At 37.8% G+C, this 9,460-nt stretch overlaps 1 long non-coding RNA gene across 2 annotated transcripts in view; it reads left to right on the top strand.

Moving 5' to 3' along the window:
- The first annotated feature begins 1,434 nt into the window (after positions 1–1,434).
- Positions 1,435–9,460, top strand: part of LOC311585048 — a 48,278-nt gene continuing 40,252 nt past the window's right edge. For both annotated transcript variants that reach the window (XR_014775079.1, XR_014775080.1), the window contains exons 1-4: positions 1,435–1,544; positions 2,270–2,318; positions 4,404–4,483; positions 5,314–5,408. This is a non-coding gene — a long non-coding RNA (uncharacterized lncRNA). The remainder of the gene's footprint in view (positions 1,545–2,269; positions 2,319–4,403; positions 4,484–5,313; positions 5,409–9,460) is intronic.

Here is a 9,460-nt window from a genome sequence, read left to right as displayed (position 1 = left end):
ATGGATGTGAGGAGGGAGATTAGGAAAGGGTGGTCTATGAGATCCAGAGTAGATGTGGGTAAGGAGAAGAAACACTGCAGTTGGTGACCTCTTGCAGCACTAGGGAGCAGACTGCGGAATCATGTGTAGGGGAGCAGAGAAGGCCAAGAGGCTCTGTGTGCAGCCTAGCTGGTTTTCTGGCAAGTGTGGCCTGTAGTTGAATAAGAAGAGCCTGCTGGAGTTGGGGTCTGAGATACAGAACCCAGAAATGAGGGGGTGGTCTGTGATATCCACAGAAGGTGACACCAACAACTATTAGGTTCATCTAGGACATTAGCTAATAGACAAGTCAAGGTCAACAATTAAGGAAGTAACTCAAAGAGAAATAAGAGGGGATGCTTTAACACATGAATACCACACTTAATTCGGCAAAGAGAGCGTGAACAATATCTAACCACCTCCTTAGTTGGGCTGGGCAATTGTACAGAATGTGTGAGCACCTCTCTCCCCTGATATACACCCTCAGTTCCTTGGCCATGATATGCCTATTAAATTTGCCAATCTCAATAGAAATACTCCTAATTATTGCCCATTTTCTTCAATAAATCTTTTTCTTCTTCTTCTTTTTTTTTTTCTTCAGAAAGTGGCTCATCAGTTTTATCTGTCCTGGAATTCCTTCACAGAAATTTTACTCAGTTTCACAACTTTTTAAAATAAAATCCACTTTTGCTTTGCTCACACCTCTTTATATATTTCTAAATTTCTATACAACGTAAGAAAAGAACTTACGAGACACTGTTTCAGATGGGCTTCTGGTGACTATTTATCATCTGGAGTTATAGCCCTCAGTCCAAGCTCACAGGGAACAAGAGAGACTATTTACTCTCATAAGCCTGTATAGGAGTAATTTCTTTGTCCTCCCATTAGCATGTACTCTCGGATGAAAAAGAAGTTTGTTCACATCTCTCTAGGGAAATTTCCGACAACCATTATAGAATATCAATAAAGAATAGAAAATATACTTGTAAATATTTTTTCATACTATTAATTCTTAGACACACATACATACACACATACATAATGCACACATGAACACACATATTCTTAAATTTAAAAACATATATATACATATATGTATATGTAGATATGTATATCCCTTTAAATTATTCTGTGTTTATATTCATGGAATAATCATGTCAGGCCATTAATACAGTTTTATGAAATAGTTCAATGATTATTTTTAAAAGAAGAGAAGGGTAGGATTTTTTCTTTCTTTACATTTCAGAATTCAGATATGATATTAATATGAAAAAAGGTTATAAAGTGTACTAGTCATGGAGCCTAAAGCTAGTATGTGACTGTGCAAGTGCTGCAGCTCTGACGGAGAAATATCTCCCTAAAGGAAGTGTTACAGCTCTGAAGGGAAAGATATACTGGCTGTCAGAAGCCAAGGAACATCACGAAGTCACACTCCACAACAAACCTCACACAAGAGATTTATTGAGAGAGACACAGAGTGTGCGGGCCTCTGCTGGGACAAGAATCAACAAAGAACTAATAAACAGGTAGGCTTTATATAAAGTTTCTTGGAAGAGGACAGTGAGATTGGAGAGATTTTTCTGGCTTGCTCTTGGGGCCAGCTTAGGAATTGGTATGATTTTGGGGCCCAATCTTTGGGGCCCAATATTTTTATATTTTTATATAGCATGGGGCCTGGTCACTCTCCCACTTTGAAAGGGCTTAAAATTGCCTTTACAGAAGTCTGGTGATGGGGCTAGCATTTCACACCTCAAGTGACTTACAAACTAAAATTATGTAAAATAACCAAGCCAATTTCAATTTTTATTTGTTGTTTGATTGAACATTGATTCTTCTCTCATATAAAACATCTGAACCATAGCTGACACCTTCCTCTTCCCCAGATCCACCCTCCCTGTTCCCAGACTCCGTGAAACAACAACCAAGTACAACAAAAGAAGATAAAATAATCTTTATGCCACTGTAATATAGTCACTTCAAATATTGAAGGTGATTTTTACCCAAATAGTTAATTATGTGTTGGTAGGATTCCCATATGATTTTCCTTGAATTTGGATCTAGATATTTGAACTTAAGTTTGCTCCAGCAGATGAATGGCTGCTTTGTATAGTCTGTAATCTACATATAAAAATCCCAGTGGCATAATTGGGAAATAGTGCAAACAAATGATAAAATTACTGCAAAAACAGTAGTCAATAATTGTAGCAATATGAAGGTAGAGAGTTGTTTCTTTCTTTTTCTTTTCTTTAAGGTATCTTATGGAGCTATCAATATTTATGAATGTCAAAACAGTCAAAACAGTAAGTAAATAAACATATGAAGTTGTGCTATACTTAAATTGTGTTTTGCGGTCCAGGTTTGTCCTAGAATGTTATAGGAGCATTCTTAGAGCTCATATATATTTAAGCATTAAATTTACTGCTAATAACAGTTTTTTAAAATTTTTATCATTCTTAAAGGAAAGCTTAATGAATAGCGTGTGCTTTTAAAGACACAGTTCCACATAGGAGGTTCTCACTGTATCATTCACCAGGAATTTTAAGTTTGGAGAGGGCTGCTGTGGAACACCCAAGAATGAAAAATTATCAAAGCAGGTGCCAAAGACTAAGGTCAGAAGGATCTTGACATTTTATTCATTTTGAATTATGTCTAAGAATATATTAATGTTTACATCTGTACTAGATTTGGACATGAAGAAATTCTTGTGGGGGATGCCTATCTGGATTTCAATTTTGCATACCTTTATAGTCAACATTAATTAAGCTCTATATTCCTTGCTGTTCATTTTTTTCTGAGGTGCTTTCTGTAAGAGCAAGGACCTTCTTAATCCCTGGAATGTATCATCCATGGTAAGCCTGTAGCACTACATGTGTGTCATATCTTTTTTTCCGGTGGTTTCAAACCATCTGAAACAGGCAGATGAACATCTTTGAGACTATGCATCATCTTTTATAAGGGGTGATAGCTGTAAGAAATGTTTTTTATAGTTGTGGGGATTCAATGAAACGACTCATATCACCCACTTGTGGCCATCCCATCATAGATATTAATAAGTTACATTTGTGTCTTAAATAAACATTAATTAAGTTAAATGTAAAGTTGCCATCATGATGATTTTAATTATTTTATATGCACAATAATATTTAGAAATGAGAAAATAATACATAATGGTCACTACACTATAGATAGGAAACTAAATTCTACTTGATTACAATTATAACTAACAATTATAACATAACATGGAGTTATGTTTTGACAATACAAAACGTTATCTTTTTTCCCCTAATCAGTTGTTTACTACACCACTGTATTTGCTCTATCGTTCCAATTATGTGGTTTCTAATTACTTTTTATCATTATCATATACACAGAAATGTTAAAACTTAGGTGGTCATAACTATACTGTGACTTCATTCTCTTATATAAGGAATTTCGACTTTTCTAGTTTAGAACTTCAAGGGAAATTTGGATTTATCTCATATACTCACACACATACCCCTTTCTGAGCTTTTTCAAATTCAAAGCCTCTTTTTTATTAATTATATATACATATATAACATAATTATTATAAATACAATCTTCTCAGTTTGAACAACACTACCTGTATGTATATTTACAGGGATAATCATTTGGTATTGAATAACAAATTGATGTGTTCTTTCTGGGATAAAACTAATTTTCCTCTCTCAGCATTCCTTAGTTTTCTGAAGTATGTGCGTGTGTGTGTGTGTGTGTGTGTGTGTGTGTGTGTGGTCCTGTGGACTTTCCCCCATGTGTTTGTTCAGTTCATGTTTAGATAACTGAGATAGTTACCGGTAGAAAGATATTTTGTACTGAGTAGCTTCTTTTTGTTCCTGTCTTCTTTTTCCTTTTCTGTTACCTACACACTGGACCAGCATAAGCTGCATTAAGAGGATTCAATAAATTCCACGGACCATAGATCCATGGTCACAAGAAAATGTGCCATGATATTTATTTCTCTGAAGCAGGCCACTTTATAATTTTAGCTTTTGATATAACTTTATAATATAATCTTGTGAGACAACATCTGGGCGTGTCCAGACTTTTGCACTGTGACATTATGTTATCCGCAAGACTCATGATCAAGAACTGGAAAGTGAGCAACAAAGTAAATTAAAATTTCATAATGTACATTATTCTTAAATTCATGCCCTCGGATTCTTTAATGTATACACAGTTGATCTGCATACAAATGATTACTAATAACTCAGTAATAGAGTTCATGTGAGGCCGTCTTGAAATATTCTCTGCCAATTAAATTAATCCCAGATTTTATGAGATGACACCAGTGATCATCGTGTCACTGCTTTGGCCGTCTAAGGTCTGACTCAGTGCTATCCCCTCATTTATACTTCCTTCCTCAGGAAAGAAAATTACACAAACCTGTCCCAGAGACTTAAGGTCAAGATGCCCCAACTAACCGCAGCTTTTTGCTTCTGTTAAGGTAATTGCTTGCTATACTTCTGCCTGCAACTGCTAACCAGTGTGTGAGGTCTTGGGTTTTTTTTTTTTTTTTTTTTTTAGTATCTCCCTGCAGAAAATAATCAGAGCTTCTTACTCAGAACTTTCTATATCCAAGCAGTTTAACGAAGACTCTCAAATTTGAACTCTGGTTTTGTTGAGTGGTCCTTGCTGTTTTGTCTTATGACAACTGGAAACCCAAGTTATAATTCTCAAAGAATCCTACCCGGCTAGGGCCTTGGGCTTCTCAGTGGGCCATTGGCTGCTGCAGGCATTGGAGGCTTCCTAGGCGGTGCTTAACTTGAGACATTCCAGGGATCTGAGGAAAATACTTTCATTGCTGTGGCAGCCCTGGTCCCTCTATTGCCACCATCTAAATTTTCTTTGAGAATTACCAGGTTCTGTTCTGGAGGTGAGTTTACCATGAATCTGGCCCAGGGTATCTGTCTGTGGCATACGAAGAAACTGGATTCAGTCACTATCTCTATACATGGCGAATCTGAGATGTCACAGAACTTTGAGTTCTATATCTATAAACTGGTCTGGGTTTTGTGCATTTATTATTGGTGTGTATGGTTCTGTCAGTCTGTCCTATAATTACAATTATAAGGTGGAATCAAGAAAATGAAACTATGGTAAATTCTGCTACAACACAACTTACCCTACTAAGACAATTCCCAGTAACTACAGGTTTCCCTGTTTCCATGGGAGAAACCAACAACATAGATTTGGGGTTTTTCAAAATGACCTAATTGGGATTCTAACAGCAGCGATGGTAACAGTGCTCTTGACTTTACCTCTGGACTGTTCTAGCTGGAGAGACTGAATGGAAGCTTACCGTTGCCTTTGTGATCCAGTTGTCCCCAACTATTAGGAGAAAAAAACACAAAGATTCAAAGGATTTACAGGTATGAATAGTTCTTAGTTACTGGGGATGGCTCAGAAAGGATTAATAATCTAGACTCTATGGGCAGACGTGAGGATAAAAAGTTGAACAAAGCTACAGTGATTGCCTATTAGAGAGCCCCCATAATATGTCATTCTGCTTTTTATCTTTTTTTCTCAGTAATGTAGATTTTTATTTACATAAGAATTACATAAAGTATATATATATTTTTAAAAATTTTACAGGCAGGTGGAAACAAGCAAACAAAATGCCTAACTTGGGACACACACACACACACACACACACACACACACACACACACACACACACACACACAGAACTGGAAACAGATACATGGTTTAGGGCAAATTAACCTGGGAAACACCAACTTAAGTGCAGTCTTAGAGACTTGGCTGATGGTCATGAGGGACGAACAAGATTTACGTTAAAATTTGATGATAAGTGGGCTCTCAGAGTGTGGGGTAAGGAACAGATTGGGATGGTGGAAAGAAGAGAGGCTGTGAGCCTGGGTGTGAGGACTTTAGTGCTAAGAGGCTGAGGATATATGTAAGTTCTGGTGAATAAGGTCATCACCTCATCAGGTGATCAGATAGTTCCCAACAGCTGGGAGCAGAGGGGAAACTGGTCTTTCTCCAACCTCAATCCTACGTAAACCGAATGCTGAATGTGTAGATGGGTCTACCAGAATCAAAGGGATATCTCTTTCCTTTGTTAATATAGATAAGTTCCTCATTCAGCGTAATTTCCCTAGAGGTTTTGGTGCCTCATTTTCCTTCTCAATTTGGGAGAGGATTTTTAAAAAAATATTTTACATATATATTTATATTATTACAAATATATACAATAAACTACCTATAGCAAGAAGAACCACAAAACAATCAGGAATTATATAACTGTTACATTCATTGTGCTTTGACTATTTGTATTAGACAGTCTTGGAGAAAATATCTTTCCTATCTTGGTGAGTCTAAATTTCTGAATGTAAATCAATATCTATCATATCTCATCATTATCAACCTAAAAGATCTATCTAGACCTAAAAACTGCTTAACCGCTAAACAACAAAGATTAATTGCAAAACTAAACTGTCTGATCTTAAACTGCATCAGAGACTTGAAAAGAAATATAATTAATTAGCTGAGTATGCCGGGAGTGCAGCTTCATTCTTATGGGTAAGCATGAAGGAGACAAGTAGACAAGGAACCTACAATAGAAAAGGAATGGTGTGCCCACTTTAAGAAACAAAGGAAGATGAATAAAAAACTGAACGTGCAAAAAGGGAAAAAATAAATCAGGTTGGGAACAAATATATTAAATTAAAAAGGAATATGAAAATTCACAATTGGACCTGCAGTCATCTAGTCAATTTACTGTCTTTCCTTCTTAATAGAAGATCTTATCCCCGTCCTTGGAAAACTATCAGACTGTCTCTGATACCTACAGCAGAGATTCCCTGGAGTATTGGCAGACCCAACCCCCTGGGGCCAGCTAAGCATCAATAACCTGTAGTTATTCAATTATGAGTGAAACAATACCTCATGGCTCTAGAAGAAAGGGATTTTCATTCACATATCCCAACTCAGGAACATCCTAGCTTCTGCCAGTCACCCTGAAAGCCACCCCTCTTGCCCATGAAGAAACCTGGAAGACAGACATGATTATAGGCCTGTCCATGACCTAAGGCAGGTAAATGAGGGGGTTTAGACCATTTGTTTCAGAGTCACAAACCAATATATGCTGATAAGTTTATCTGGAGAAATGGGTGTATACAATCTTGGAACTGAAAGATCTTCACCAACTGACAAAAGTGAGTCAACCCATATTTGCTTTCAGTAGACAGATCCAGAGGGTAGATATAATAAACAGCTTACAAGTTCAGCTTACTTGGAGTTGGTTATCCCCAACTCTTTTTGATGAGGCCGTGAATGTCAATCTCTTATCATTCCACTAGAGATTTCCTGAGACAATAGTTGTACACCCTTTACATGATCTGTTAGCCTCAGAAACTGAAGTAGACTATAGATGGGCCACTGAGGAACTACTGCAGGAATTTTGGGCATCAGGCTAGAGTATTAAGCCTAGTTTTGTAGTTCAAAGGCCACTTATCTTGCTTACTAACTTAAAGGAAGAAAAAGGACCCTGTCTCTGGGGCAGACTAATGACATTCTTCAAATACCAAATCTAGAAACTAAGAGTAATGTCAACAAATACTTAGGAGAGGTTGGGAACTATTGCCTATAGATACTGGGGTTCACAGAGATAGCAAGGCCTACATATGTAGTGTAAAAAGAGCTCAGAGCCTTTAACAAGGACTGACACAGAACTAGGGATGCTGAAGCCCATAAAACTGCCTTCACATCAGCCCACCTAGCCCCTAGCACTTTCTCCAATATCTCAAAGCTATCTCATGTGTTCATCTATGAAATTAAGCACATTGCAAAAGGAGTTTTAAACCAAACTACCCAACTAAGGGGCTATAGGAATGCCCTGTGGCATTCTTGTCTAAGAGATTTAGCCCAATGGCCACTGTAAAGCCCTAGTATTTCAAGACAGTAGCTGCTACCACTATCCTGGTAAGGGAAGGTTACAAATTAACCTTGGGACATAATTTCCTCCTCCCAGCTCCCCGTGCAGCGAAAGAATTCTTCAGAGGGAAGCTAAAAGTTCACGATTATTTAATGGTCTCACATGTCCCAGTACTCTCAGATTTTACTTTGATTTTTATCAAGTACTCACTGGGATCTTCCTTTCATAACAACTCTCAATTACCCTTAGGCAGATTCTTATCATGTAAGAAGGAACCAAACTTTTTAACATGGGTCAAATAGGGTTAAACTGTTGAGACCTTCCTGGGTAACTGACATCCTGCATCACTGTTGAGACATGAATGCTAGACAAGTCACTCTTCCACAATTGAATAATCCAACCAATGGGAACAGAATAAGGGTACCACAAAGACATTTTCCTAAGGAAGTTCCCTATCTCTAAATCCTGATTGGTGAAAAAATGTAACTGTAACTTGGCAAGGTGTTTGTGGTTTTAAAGCTCACAAGTTCTGGCTCTAGGTTGCAGTTCTGTGACCCTCAACAAATCAGTAGTGGGTTGTTCATGTGATTATAATGTTTTTTTCATCTGCATTGACCTGGAGTATGATTTGTGTTGGATCTAAGTGCACCCCATTAAAAAAGAATGGTAGAAAAGCAGACATCTTTCTTTGCCAAGATATCATAAAAAATGGTCTCTAGTCTATTTGCTAATATTGTTATAATAGTCCTGTTAGTATCGTTCCTCTCTTAAGTTTCTTGACCTGGAACTCCTTAATCCATGTTGCTCTCAGAACTATCGCCTTTCCAGCCCCTAGTAGGATGGCCCTTTATGACTGTTTGCCACGCACCACCGAGGGGGCTTCTATACGTGGAGAGCAAGGGTCCTAGGATATCAGGTGGGGACGGATTCGGTGCAACAGACATACAAGGACACAAGGGGGGTTCAATGCTGCTGCAAAGATCTTTACTTGAGCTCAGTGGTTTATACAGTCATGACAGGAACTTCTGCTAGCTACAACCCACAGTTTAAGAGATACAGATCAGGTTACAAAGTGTAAAGTACAGCAATAATCAGAAACTAAAAGTACAACAAGGTCTTCTGGCTATGCACAAGGGATAGAGACAGACTGTGGTTAATCACCACAGAAGGTGACATGAGCTTTTTGTGGAATTCGCAGTCAGCTAGGCGAAGCTGGCTCCTTTCTCAGGCATGTTATTTTTAACAGCTTTTACCCATGAGAGAAGTACAAGTCTGCATGTCTGCAACCCATACTTAGATAAAGTTGTTATATTCCTTTATACATCTTAATATTTCTGATAGTCCCATACATTGTAAACCAAAACAATCCCATGGGGTGCCATACTTTACTACCACCTTCGTGAGTTGTGTAATTATGTCATTTTTCTCGGCTGCAGTTAAAGTGCACCATGGAGGTCTGGCCCTCAAGATTCTTTCCCAGGGACTCAGGTCCTAATATCTTATCTTTTTACCGTCCTTAGTAACCCA

Source organism: Acomys minous (genome assembly GCF_964271855.1).
Source record: "Acomys minous genome assembly, chromosome: 15".
Taxonomy (NCBI): Eukaryota; Metazoa; Chordata; class Mammalia; order Rodentia; family Muridae; genus Acomys; species Acomys minous.
The sequence above is the reverse complement of the archived record's forward strand: the minus strand, read 5'-3'. Positions and strand labels throughout refer to the sequence as shown.